The following is a 14837-nucleotide window of genomic DNA, read 5'->3' as shown; positions in this document are numbered from 1 at the left end:
TTTACGTACATTGTTGAGCTACATTTACATTAATTGTACGATAGTGGGCCTAAAACCTCTTTTCAAAATTTTATTGTTTCTGTGTAATCACTTCATACTACCTTTTATCATTATTTTGTTTTTGACATACATGTGTGGTATAATTTAAGTTTAATTAAAATTGAAAAACAAGGTTCAATTTTAATGTTAGAATCAGCAAACAAACTGTAAAGTGTTTTTTTCTTTTTTCTTACTACCACGTTTTCCAAAAGGTTAAACTATCAAAGGTAAAAATAAAACACAAAAAGATTTAAGATTTTGTTTGCTTTTTAAGTCAAAAATGCTCTAAAATGCAATGTACAAAGACATTTTTTTTTTTTTTAATTTTCCACTGGAGGATCCCGACCCCCGCCTGTCTCTGGTGTATTCTATATACCCCAGTACCTCTTTAGTCTGATCCCTCCAAAAATTTATGTTTTAATGACGCCAATGAGGAAGAGGGTTTTAGTAAACTACTAGGGTGATTCAAAAAGTAATGCCTCCCAGCTCACTAGTTGGTTAGTAGTACTGTAAACATTCTGAAATGTTTATAATTAATGCACTGATGACAGTCACTTGTTTTACCTTCTTATCTCTTCTCGTTCCTGAGTATTGGAGCAATTAATGGCATCCAGTGGTGAAGTCCGTTTGAAACAGTGGACTATCATTGAATTTCTGACTGCGGATGGTTGTGCGGCCAGGATCATTCATCGTTGGCGACGAGTCGTGGATACACCATTACTACCGGTACCCGGAAACGAAGCTTCAGTCTACGGAGTACCACCACACGTCCTCTCCTCTGCCAAACATAATAATAATAATAATAATAATAATAATAATAATAATAATAATAATAATAATAATAATAATAATAATAATAATAATAATAATAATAATAATAATAGTAATAATAATAATAACAAAATAAGTAAATAAATAAATCAAAGTTGTTCCATCTCCTGACAAAGTGTTGTTGACATACTGTCTCATCCTGCTGTAGTCCGGGTCTTGCGCTCTGCGACTTTTGGCTCTTCCCCAAACTGGATCACCTTAACGACCAACGGTACAGTTGTGACGCGGAGAAGGAAGCAGCAGTTCGGTAATGCATGAAAAACGGTATGAAAAACCTTGTTTTTCGCGTTGGGCAAGTGTGTTGCTCTTAATGGAGACTATGTTGATAAACAATGCCACCAATTGTACTTGATATTATAAGCTTTCCACTGATGCCTGTATCGGTGATATCTGTCAAGCACAAATAAAGGTATCACCTTGGAAGTATTCTGAATCTCTGAATCTCTCTCGTACTAACTGGATGTGCTACTACAGAGTAATAGACTGCGTTTAAGAATTCCTCAAATTATATACTGCCGAAGGGATAGTACTGTCAGTATGGAAAGGAAGTACAATACCTTTAAATGGAAATGTAGTACAATACCTTTAAATGGAAATGTAGTACAATACCTTTAAATGGAAATGTAGTACAATACCTTTAAATGGAAATGTAGTGCAATACCTTTAAATGGAAATGTAGTACAGTACCTTTAAATGGAAATGAAGTACAATACCTTTAAATGGAAATGTAGTACAATATCTTTAAATGGAAATGTAGTACAATACCTTTAAATGGAAATGTAGTGCAATACCTTTAAATGGAAATGTAGTACAGTACCTTTAAATGGAAATGAAGTACAATATCTTTAAATGAAAATGTAGTACAATACCTTTAAATGGAAATGTAGTACAATACCTTTAAATGGAAATATAGTACAATACCTTTAAATGGAAATGTAGTACAGTACCTTTAAATGGAAATGAAGTACAATATCTTTAAATGGAAATGTAGTACAATACCTTTAAATGGAAATGTAGTACAATACCTTTAAATAGAAATGTAGTACAATATCTTTAAATGGAAATGTAGTACAGTACCTTTAAATGGAAATGTAGTACAATACTTTTAAATGGAAATCTAGTACAATACCTTTAAATGGAAATATAGTACAATACCTTTAAATGGAAATATAGTACAATACCTTTAAATGGAAATGTAGTACAATACCTTAGTGTGTTCTAAATCCACAACTTTTCATTGTATTCAGATTGTCAGATAGAAGAGAGAGAAAGAGAGGTATGTCCGTAAGCATTATATAATATGAAATCATGAAGGTTTCTTACAAAATGATGTAAACACAGTTTTACATTAAATATTATATAGTTAAAATTAAAAACATAATTCACATTTATAGATAGGTATGATTTCCTTTTTTTTTAATCTGAAGGCAGATACAAGAAAACAAGCAAAAGAATATGATGCAAATATAATTAAATGCCAGAAAACATAAAATCTTGATTAGTGATATTGAAATTACGAATTGGGTAAATTAAAACCAAACAAGTTGAATATATCTATAGTTTGTATTTGGGAGAAAGTGATTAGTCTAAATATTCCAAATTGAGTCTAATATTTTAAAATCTATATTATCTTAATATAAACTAGCCTACAGCACTTTATTCTGTACTAGTTCATGACAAACATGATTTCATACTGTTAGCACGAAGAAATGAGACACAAATATATGACTTTTTAAGTATTTTTAGAACAATGTTTATTATGTTTGGCCAACGTTTATTATGCATTTGTATTCCACCTTATAATAACAATGAATATACAGGGTGATTCAAGGTCTGCATACATCCTTCTAAATTGAACAAAATACATTGAGAATAAATCTGGGATACAGCTACTGTCAATGGGCTCTAAGATGATCTAATTGTGTCAGCCATCTTGAATCCAACTCTTTCTTTTTTAAATAATGGAAGGGCCATATAATATTTCTTTTGAGCCAAGACAGTCGCCCGAAACACGAATCCGAAATCGTCTTTTGCGTATCTTTATTCCTGTATGAGTGAATTACATGACTATTTATGGGGAATGAGCATGTTAGTCTCTTCATGAAACAAGTGTAGCAGAAACCTTCAACATTACATTATGATTGTGATAATGAATGGTGTACACAATACCCGAGTATCTGCAGCCGAGTTTAATGTGTTGCATACTTCTATCTACAGGCTGTTTCAAAACAACACCGACAATGTTTGGGAGATGATTCCTCACACTAAGATAAGACAAAAAGTATAGACCAACCTGGGTGCACAAATGCCTCCTTTCAGAGCTATAGGCTGCAGAAAACATAAAAAAATGAACTTTAAAAGTCCATAGCTTCAAAACTATGGGACCTACCGTAGTTGGGTCAAGACTTCACTTAGGAAATAGTATGTGCCCTATCCAAAAATGCATGTTTCAGAATCCTAAGGTACTCACGAAGCAATTTTTATAGAGGTAGTTGGAGAGTACTTCAAATTATATGACCGTAGCCAATCTCCCTCTGCAAAAATTGTTTCGTGAGTACCTTTCCGAACATGTGATTCTGAATTATAAGAGGGTGTTGCCTTTAATCCAACTTCAAAATCACGAACGCAATAATTTCGAAACTCGCCACCAATGGCGCTTCACGCTTTAACAATACTAGCGGCTAAGATTTATACTAATACAAGATCACTAATCAGAACCTATTCTTCCAAATTGAAGTTTAATTACAAAAATTAAATATCTCAGAACACAATCCACAGATAGACGCCTGAAGATTGCTGTGAACGAGAAAATATCGTATACTGTGTTCAGGGCCGGCCTTAAGCAGATTGGACCGATTGCTCCCAATCGGACCCCTCGCCTAAGGGGGGGCCCCGCGCTAGTAATTTCTACTCTACTCTTCAGTGTCGCTTTAACAGCATATTAGATCCCAGAGAAAACAAGTGTGTTGTGGTTCCTTTGACTAAATTTTGCTACTAATACATTGTAATTAATACATGTAGTGTCCCCAGCGAAGTAAGTGGCTATGGTACCGTTAAGATTGCTGCAATACAGGTGCATCCATGGACTACACAAGAGAGGATATGGCTTCTCCCTAACAAATAAATTGACATTCATGCTTTTGGTTTTAAATACAGATAGCATTATAGAATGGGTCTGTAGTTCTATATTCATTTTTGGTGAGTATTATTTTCCCAGGTCATATAAACTTTGTAAAATACACATCATGTTAATGAATTTCTTCTCTAAAGTAAATTGTTATTCTGCAATCCATTTCGTTCTATCCTGGGGGTCACCGTGGCTCACTGATAAAGCTTTTGCCTCCGCTGTGTGGGGTCCCTGGTTTGATTCACTGCTAAGTAACTTTGTGGTGTACATCATGATGTCCGTGAGTTTTGTTGGGGTACTCCCGTTTCCTCCCACACTCTCATTCCACTTATTCTTACATAATCATTTACTTGCCTTAATCATTCGTTTTCCTTAGATTAATGGACATAAACGTTGAACGTTAAACTGCAAGATTTCTATTTTATGCTATTGCATTCTAAAATATGTTCTATTTTATTCTTTACTGGCAAAAAATAATGATCTTTTTGACTTCACTTGAGCTAGAGAAGAAAGGGAGTTGACACATCAATATACATTTAATATTAGTGTGATCATTTTAAAAGGTTTCCCTCGAGGAGACTTTGAATAAATGAAATCTTAGTTTTACGTTGCATGGTTATCATCATTTAGACTAAAGGAAATTATGATGATGAGAATGAATGAAATGGTGAAATGAAGAAAGTGAGCGAAAACTGGAGAAAACCCACATATATGGTATTTGTCCACCATAAAGCCCATTTGGCGCAAATAGGAGAAAACCAGGGATCCCATCCACCAGAGGTGAACGCTTTACCCTGAGCCACCACTACCTTAAGAAGCGAAAGATGAACATATATTTGCGGAAATACTGGTAACCCCAATTGAATGTAATCTGAGAAATACCCCAGAGGAAACTTCTTAGACCAGGGGATTTTCTTCCCCGACACCCCTGAAATCATCACTGTTTGTCTATATTCCTAGGACAAAACCATTAGTTAGTTAAATTTGAGTTAGTTATTTTTGAGTTTAACGTTCCATTCAAATGCGAGGCTATATGAGACATGGACTAGTGATTACTATGGAATATGAACCACATGATCATCCGCCGGGAATCGATCCCGAGTCTCCGACATCTCCTTGTTTACATGGAAGCTTAGAAAACAATTTGTGTTTTCATGTTTATTTCAATAGTAGCAAAGTGAAAAATAGGTACCACTAAGCTTCGTTCCATGTGGACAAGTGTTTTTACTGAAAGATGCAATACACTGTTTTCCCAGAAATTACCTATATTCGTCTTTCTATATATACATTTGTAAAATCCATTTATGTACAAGGGGCTGCGGTGGTTCAGTGGTAGAGCGTCCACCTCTGGTGCTTGGGGTCCTGGGTTCGATCCCAGCCCCCGCCAAGTGAACTTTGTGGTGGACAAACACCGTGTGCGTGGGTTTTCTCAGGGTCCTCCCGTTTCCTCCCACTTTATTCATTCCACCATTTCATTCATTACTCATTATCAGCGTCTCCTTTAGCCTAGCTGGCATAACCGTGGGACGTAAAACTTAAAAGATTTCCATTTATGTACAGTACAAATATTTTACAGTGCTGTTTTTCTGTGTAAATACTGTATTTACATTGAATATAATATAGTACTTTGAGTTGATTATGAAACATTAAAATTGACCTTTTTTGGCTAGTGCAGTTGAAAGTGATGATAATAGTTTTATCCAATGTACGTACAGTATCTTAATAAAATGGATAAATGCTCATCAAGAGTATGTTGATATTAAGTACGAAATCGTATTACATCTACTTCAGCAATACTCTCAGTACCTCACGACGAGAAGCAAAGAACAGGAAAATTTATTTTGAAAGTAATCTGTTTCTAACAACGCGGCTTCCTTTCTTCCTAAGAAGCAACCCTACCACGAAGGAAGAAAAAATCCACGCATCTACAAAAGCAGGAAAAAAAGGCGCGCGGTATGGCTTTCTTTCTTTTTTCACTCCGTGTGAACTGCAAGCGCATTTGCAGAAGCAACCTCACCAATTGTCTCACACAAGCTGGCAGTTTGTGATTCTCAATTCATTTCGATCACGGCAAGCAATTAAGTGAGAAGTACAAATGATTTTACTAGAAGAATCGATTCATTTGTGAAAAGAATCATAATTCATTTTATTCACGCCATGATTCGTTCATAATGATCGAATCGTTCATGACCGACACAACACCAGAACGGAGCGCCATTCTCTCCTGCAGGTGTCCCATTGCTGTCACCAGGCCAGCCATGTACGGTGATGATGTGGCATCAGTGGCAGACGTACAATTAGCGTGTATGCCCGAAGTTCTGTCGTTAGTAATCGGTTCTCAATAGTGCATAGGGGCACTCCAGGGGCTTTATTTGATCGGATGTTGGAGGTGGTATCTGTGCGGCCTGTCAATACTACCCTACAATACGTCTATCTTCGCGCAAGTCCATGTTACGAGAACGTTTCAGAACCTTCTTTGCGGGTACAGGAATGGGCTGATATTCACCGCTGCGTCACGGACAACGTGGTGGCCAATTCGGCGAACGGGCCGCGAGTTTTGAAAACGCAGTAGACTTTCTTTATGGGGACTGAGTTTAGCCAATCAGGAGTTGCAATGGAAATATCATGAAGCTAGTATGAGAATTTTATGCATCAAAAAGTCTAATTTCTCTGGACCGTAAATAAGAGTAGGGATAGGGAATTCTTACACAAACCAATAAAATTTAGCTTCGAGAATAATGAAACAATTAAAATATGCTTTCGAGACATATTGTTTTGAGGCGGAATTGAGTGCTGTACAAGTTAAAATGATAAGGTAATTATTGATAGAGGTTGATAAAAATCAAGTACTATTGTAGTTCTGCGTAAAAAATGTAAACGTGCATTTTGATCGAAAAGCGAGTGAAAAAGCATCTATATATAGTACAAGAGTGAATTATAATCGGAACGTTTCTGTTAATACCCTCTTGTACTTTAAGCGCTAATTACAGTATTTACTTGTCTATATGTGTATGATGAGTGTTCCACACTAGAAAAAAATCCTAGGATTTAAAGACGAGCATTCCTTAAATCTGCATGTCATGTACTTAAATACGTAGAAAACGAGGATAATGGTAAATCTCGAGGGAACTACAGTATCGAGAATGTATTATGTAAACTGGTGTTGAACTCCTGCCTGGCAGAAGTAGCGAAAAGTGACTTATTACGTCATTCTGACGTCATGGAGTAACGTCAGTAAATAATTTTCACAATCATGCCAGAATGTACTTCGGGTCCTTCCTTTTCTGTAGCGTAAGTACGGCCGGTAAGACACGTATGTAGTATCTTCATTGTAGTATACCTCCTGCCTATCAGGACGAATACCTTGTACAACAAGACATTACGTACACCGTGTACTGGAGTGACCTACAGCAGGTAGATGTATTAGAGGGAAAGAATGGATGATACACCATTATCGTAATGTAACTACATGGAACTTTCTCCTGCATCGTCGTACGTCGCATACAATACGTCTTGCATGTAAGAGTGCTACTGCCAAGAAAGAGATTCCTTGTGGTGACCTCTTGCCTAGCAGGACCAGAAATCTTCCTTTTCAGGATGTTCCAGGCCCGTAGCCAGCCCGAAAATGTAAGGGGGCGGTGGAAGTTAGGAGGGGCCGATCCAAAAATATTAGTTCATCCCATATTATAGTTCATTTGCAAGCCTACCGTGAAAATTTTAGAGAGGATCAGTGAAAATTTAGGGCGGGCGACCCCCGTCCCTCAGACGGGCCTGGGACGTTCCAAGAGGAAGAAACGTATGATAATTACGTATGTATGTTCAATGAATGTTGTTTCCTCCTGCTGGTCAGTAGTACAGCACATTGTATTCAAAGGAGTGTGTAACAACATATATGTAAAATATGAACGAGGTTTCCTACAGACTTACCGTACGTGCAGTACGTACTAACAGTAGGATGCACCATGCAAAGCAGGGTACAAAATCTTGCCTATAAAGAACCGTGCAAAATAGGTACACACAAAAAAAAAGGAAGATTTGAGAGAGTAAACAGCATTACAGCTTTGCATTAGCTATTCCAAATTACTTATGGAGCAGAGTGGCTTAGTAGTAGAGCTTTCACCTCTGGTATGTGTGTGTCCCTGGTTCGATTATCGCTCGCGCGAAGTGGGCTTTGTAGTAGAGAAACCGTGGGTTTGAGTTTAGTAGGGGTTCTTCCGTTTCCTCCCATTTTCCTCATTGCACCATTTTATTTACTCTCATCACCATCTCTTTTAGCCTCTATGACAAATGCGTTGTACGTAAAACTCAAAGATTTATTTTTTTCTCAAACTACTTTCTGCAAGATAAAAAGAGCAATATTATCTTTCCCGATATCAGAGAAAGAAAAATGAAATATTTAGTTTACTGTCTCACATTTATGTTTTTAGGATAAAAGAGACTACGATAATGACAAGTGAATGATCATAGAGATAGTGAGAGATGGGACATAACAAAAAAAACTGAGAAATCCCACGCACACGGTGTTTGTTCACCACAAAGCCCACTTGTCGCGAGCCTGAATCGAACCATGGACCTCACGCACCAGAGGTGAACGTTCTATCACTAAGCTACCGCGATCCCCGTGGGATTGCCAATACAAACCTTTAATGCTTTTAATTATCTCGAAAAATCTTTTCCATGTGTACCTAATTTGTATTGTTCATACAAGCAAGAGATTCCCATAAGCTACTTTTATTAACCTACTATACTTGTTTAATTTATATTCATAACATTGTCTATTTAGCCTATCTTCACAATATGTAATAGGTACACTAAACATGTAATATGTACATTACTATGAAAAAAAATGTACTTAGCATGGAACGTAAATAAAGTACAATAGTACTAAATATAAATTTCTACGACCACGAATTTTTTGCTACTTTATATAATACCTAAAAGTAGAACTACCTGCAAGAGTGAAGTAGTCCGTAGGAACACATCTGGTAGCTCATACAATACATTCAATATTTACACAATAGATACAATCTTACTCATTGAGTGACATATTTTCAAAATATGATTCAGATATTTCGTCAAGATGCAATAACTTCAAAATTAAAAAAAAAAAGATAGTTTAGTTACTATCATATTTCCCGCATAAAAAAAAAATATTCTACACAAGATACCAGAATACCCACCTCAATCCTCAATTATTACGTAATCTGTTGGTATGAAATGGTATCTTGAGTTAAATTGTAATAAACACAATCTCGTACCTCGTGTGGATAACTCATTGAAAAGTTTATTACCTGGAAGGTTTGTATGTTCCGTGCAAATCTTTTGTCAACCACTTCAAATTCCACATTACTTTCGCTGATTCAAATTAAAGTGAAATAAGAAACAGTTTGTCGTCTCTCCTGATTTTATTTAAAGTTTAAGAGGTTACTGCATCTTAACGATAGTTTGTTTCTCCTAGCTCTAACAGAACCAGGCTATAAACGACTTATGATCTGCAGGCTGAGTGCATTCGAAAACGAGAGAAAACACAACAGTTGCTGAGATACCCCTAAAGTTGTAAATGAGGGTATTACATTTTTATTTTATGCTTTTTGTACATGTGTCTAAAGTCGAGAAACGAAATTCTAAAGGTCGGTCAAGCTTTCATCATACTTCCAGGTATTCACCTGATGGAATTGAGAAAAAATGTTGCCGAGTCGAAGAAAACATAATTCTTCAAGAAAATAAATTAAAGTCGGAAGTTTGCTCTTCAGTACTTTCCTTAAAACCCTGGAAGAAATGTATCGAAGGATACCCCATATGAATGTGTACGGATCTGAAGTTGGAACGCCAAGACAAGGTGACGATGACAGGAAGTTTTCCTGAATGATACCCGAAGATAATGCATGGTGTCCACAGAAAATTCCATCTCAATTTCCCTGACTTTCCCTGATTTTCCCTGACTGCATTTCCAATTTTTCCCTGACTTTTTCTGGCCTCCACCATCCCCATAGCCAGCCAACTCTCACCTTATTTACTGTCGTATTATTACATTTTATTACACATTATGCACACAAGATTACAAAGATACAGAAAGATTTTTTAACGTACATTTACAAGTTTACAAAATGTATTATATTAGCACATGTTGACATAAAACTGAAAAATATCATGGTTTAAAATAAAAAATAATAATGATAATAATAACAATAAAGCGTCTTCTGTACAATATGGAGAATGTGTTCACATGAAAATTTCTCACTTATGATTGCACAACTATCCATAAAAGTGGGGAAGAGTTTATATTTTTAATAAGTGTTCTATATTACAAACTGCCTTTCTTCTTTTCCAGCTCATCGATTCTTGCTTGAAGAGCACTTTCTTCTGATTTCAAGTTATTCTGCAACTTTTGTCTTTTGTCATTTAAATCTTTTAGCTCTTGATTAATCCTTCTCTTTTCTACAACTTTCTTTTCTTCTTCGCGCTGTACACTTTTCTGTTTGTCCAGATAATCTTGGTACCTTCGTCTGGAACATTTTACAGACTGTAGTAAGCTCCTGGTGATGGATATATTACCTACACCCCCAGCACTGCTGATAGCATCATGCACAAGTCTTTGAGACACCAGAGAGTGTTCTACAAGATTTTCTACAAGTAGTGACTTGTTGATGGAGAAACCACTTTCAACCGGTGAATTGCCATGTGACATTATCAAGCAAATTTTCACTACATTCAAAAGGCTAGCAAACTTGACATCATCCTTTAGCATCTTGTAGTAAAACTCATCTAATCCTACAGAATCGTCGTGTCTTGCAGTAAACTCGCAAAAGTATGATTTCAAGGAACCTTGTGCTTCAACACACAATACACTGAACTGTTTCTTTGCCTGTTCAGCCACATCTGACGAAATCCTGTTTGCACTGTGAAGGTCTTCAAGAACAATCTGCGCTCTCTTTCTTGCTAGAGATGGCTGCTCCAAAATAATACTTGGGGCAAAACAAGTGACACCACGCACAAACCTGTACTTCAGCGGGCTTCTTTCACGCAACTTCTGAACTAAACCTATGATTAATTTGCGAAACTCAAGTTTGAATTCTGCTTTTTCCTTGTCTGTACATACGGTTTCTCTTAATACTTTCCTCGTAGCAAAACCAATGTCAATCATTGCTGAAGGAAGAAGGTTCTCATTTGAAAGTTCCAAAGACATCAGTTTTTGAGCAGAGTCAGCTTGCTGCAATATTTCTGGTTTCACACATCGAGCCAATAAACTATGCATTAAGTCCAAAAGTGCTGTGTGCAAGAAAGGCATTAGTGGCTTTGGAGACTGAAATCTTCGAAGAAAAGTTTCACATTCTGCTGAAACAACTCTATAACCAGCCAACTTACTCTTCAACAGAGGGTCTTTCATCTGTTCCTTTAAAGAAGATTGTTGCCGACAACTAGGTAGTGTAGAATCTTGTATGAATTTCTTCACATTGTGATCAATTTTCACAGCCCTTTCCAAGCAATCCACATTCTCAAGCCAGCTGATAGAACAGAACTTTTTTGGGAAATCGGTGGATCCTGTAATGGTAGTATATTCCGCCCGGCGAGCTGGGCTGTTATTAAAAAGGTAATACATATCCCTAAGAGTCTCGTCTAAATGCCACTGTGATGCCTTCAGCCCATTTTTCATGCTACCATGCAAAACATGTAGTCCACAAACACCAGTGTCTATCAAACTTTTTCCATCGGGATTTCGTTGGCACATTTCACTCTTTAGTTTTTCCCTGAAGAGGAGATTTACGTTTGGTCCATCCATGGAAACCTGCAGTAAATTGTCTAATGAAAGACCTATTCCCTCTCTGAATCTCTCCAAAAGATCATCGGCTCTTGCCCGTCCCAAAAATACACTATTTAGATATGATGTAGAAACTTTTTGTTGATTTACATCCCAGAATCTTACGACTAGGTCCATCTGGCCTCTCTGAACTACTTTATTCAGAGATTCGTCGAAATATATGACATAATCTGAAGCCTGTTTAACTCTATCCATAACACAATCTTTAAAATATGGAGCCAAGCCATGATTTACTAGATAAGAGGCTCAATGTTAGTAACTACAAAGCGGTCCAACTTTTGCGGTTTAGAAATTATGTAGATAGGTAGATACAATAGAATATTATGCTCTGAAGCACAGAAAAAAATATAAATGTATTGTAAGAAAAGGTCACCCTTCACCTCCAAGGGCAACCGGAAACAAGATTTAGATTAATACAAAATAAGAGTATCTTTTTACTTTTTAAACTTAGTAGACCTGCTGTATGCTTAAAAAAATAATAATAAAATAAATATGGACTGATCACTTAGCCACTGATCGCAAAATCGAGTTTTTCTTGGCATTGTAAACTAATGATCTATACAAGAAAAATTTAAATACAATTAAATTAGCAAATATGTATAGCTCATAAAGGCATATGCATATTCTAGTCCCTCAGAAAAAATCCTAAGACACAATTAGCATATTGCTAATATGTAGCAATTTAAATCATCATTGGGACTGCACTTGAAAAATAAAGGAAATAAAGGACATATATATTTGTCCTATAATAATTGTCACAAATTTCCAAAATATAGGAAAACAGGACAAGTGGGAGCCCTGTTTATATAAAAAACACTGTGTTCAAAGGAATAGTTAACTGATAAGGACTTTGGACTGACAGCTAGGCCAAGTTTGTTTACGGGAAGCAAGTGCTCACGGAATAAGCAAGCCCATTATGCCTGCATCATTGACTCACAATCACATGTTCACGGATGTAGTTTATGGTGCAAGTCTTTTGAATCATCCTGTTGCTTTTCATCATTGGGTACAGGCCATGCGAAACAATCTATTAAGTATCTAGACAAGCCCTCAGTTTTGGTATGTTTCATTATTGGGCTCAGGTCGTGCGAAACATTTCAACTGATATTAACAACTGAATTTTTTTCGCTTAGCCTACCAAAGAGCCTGAAATATTGACTTGGTATTCCTATAGTACAGGTGTTAGAAAAAGATGAAAATAAAGTATGTATGAAACCAAGAAGAGATTCAAAATACTCTACTGTCAAATAAAAAGCAAACAAAAAAAAAAAAAAAAAAAAAGGAAGAAAAAAATGAGCCGCTAGGAAGGCGGGAAAGTACCTTCTGATAAGCATCAGAAGGTGAATACAAAAATACTTGTACATTTCCATCAACATATGGTGTTTGTCCCTCCAGGAATCAACTGCAAAACATACAAGAAATCTTTCTAATTGTAATGTTTGTAATTGATCGTACAATTTCTTGTGCATTTTCCCTGACTTTCCCTGACTTGGCAAGCTTTTCTTGTGATTTCCCTGACTTTCCCTGACTAAAATCCATTTCCCTGACTATCCCTGATTTTCCCTGACTTTCCAGAATGTGGACACCATGTAATGCGGATCAATTCATAAAGTGTTTTCCAAAACATACACAGGTCATATTAAAGATATATCTGTGACCTTGTTAGAATGATCACACAAGCAGCTATGCAAACAGATGACTGTAAAGATGTTGAATATCTATCTGAAGTGTGGTATCCCAAGTTCACTGCAGATTCTTCCCTTTTTGATCTCTACGAACAGCCTACCCTTTATAGGTACATTTTGTGCAGAAACGTTTCGATTGCAATCACCACGAGTTCTGTAGGTAGTTTCTGCTTTGAGAATAGTGGTTCATATGAACGATGTATACAGGGTGTTCTTTAATGCATTTCCATGTGTGTAAATTGGAAGTTCAGCAATATGCCACCTCGAATGGTATGTAGAACAACTGTCCTGAAAGGAGAACAAATGTCGAAAAGCATACGTGATATAATACCTTCATTTACCAAAGTTTTCAGTTTATAGATGTCATAGCATGTATAGACCCTAATGAATTGCATAATAATTGTAAAGGAATCCTCAATCATGAAAAACAGTACAAAATAACCTAAAATTCTTGTATTTATCAATAATGTTTACAATGTTAAATAAATAAAAGGTCTATACTTGTTGGTATTCTGTGCACTTGTACAACATTTTATAAGCACATATTTTGTGTGATATTTTATGTACAGAGCGTTCAAAAAGTATCAATACACCTGAATCGTGGCAAGTCATGTTTGGAGGCTCATGGGGGACATTTCCAACATTTGCTGTGAAAAATGTGTGTGTATATGCTACGCCCTGTTCATAGTGCTTTTATGCCATAAAATATTATACATTTTGAGTAAAATAAGTTTCTCGTTGCTTTGAATATGTGACAATTCAGGTGTATAGAGACTTTTTGAACGCTCTGTAGAAATGGAAGTGGCAAAATACATACTGTATACATTTAATTGAAGAATAATGATCTGCGTATATATACAAAACTGTATTATGATCTATTCATAATTACAGAATGAGTTTGTCTTTCGTGGATGGGAAAAAGATAATTCGTAAGAAAGTAATTCCATCATATAATTCCAATATAAACTGATGTATGTTGACCACACACTGTTTTTAAGCCTGCTGAAAAGTCTATATTGTGTTGACTATTGTTAACATCTTTTAACAATCTGTGAAATATTAAAATTTTTTTATTGTATTAAAATTAAAGTATCAAAAACTTTTGATTAAGCATGTACAAGAACTACACATATAGTTATTGTTGAAATATAGAGAAACTTTCAAATACAAAAACAACTTTAAAATAGTCTACAAGGATGTATGACGTCCTAGTTGTTTTTGTATTATAAGCCAGTGAAAGTACTTCACAATTCATATAAATACTTCCCAAAATTTTACTGTCAATAAGAAAGAAGACGGGAAGGATTACTGGCAGACGTCTATATTCATCGAGATA

General features: G+C 35.9%; 1 long non-coding RNA gene across 1 annotated transcript in view; it reads right to left on the bottom strand.

Annotated features, from left to right (window-relative positions):
- Window positions 1–307: 307 nt before the first annotated feature.
- The window catches only part of LOC145684070 (uncharacterized), a 45436-nt gene continuing 30906 nt past the window's right edge, over window positions 308–14837 (bottom strand). The window contains exon 3 of the long non-coding RNA XR_014131241.1: window positions 308–817. This is a non-coding gene — a long non-coding RNA (uncharacterized LOC145684070). The remainder of the gene's footprint in view (window positions 818–14837) is intronic.

Source organism: Thermobia domestica, chromosome 4 (genome assembly GCF_964235325.1).
Source record: "Thermobia domestica chromosome 4, izTheDome1.hap1.1, whole genome shotgun sequence".
NCBI classification, from domain to species: Eukaryota; Metazoa; Arthropoda; class Insecta; order Zygentoma; family Lepismatidae; genus Thermobia; species Thermobia domestica.
This window is presented reverse-complemented; position numbering and strand designations above follow the sequence as displayed.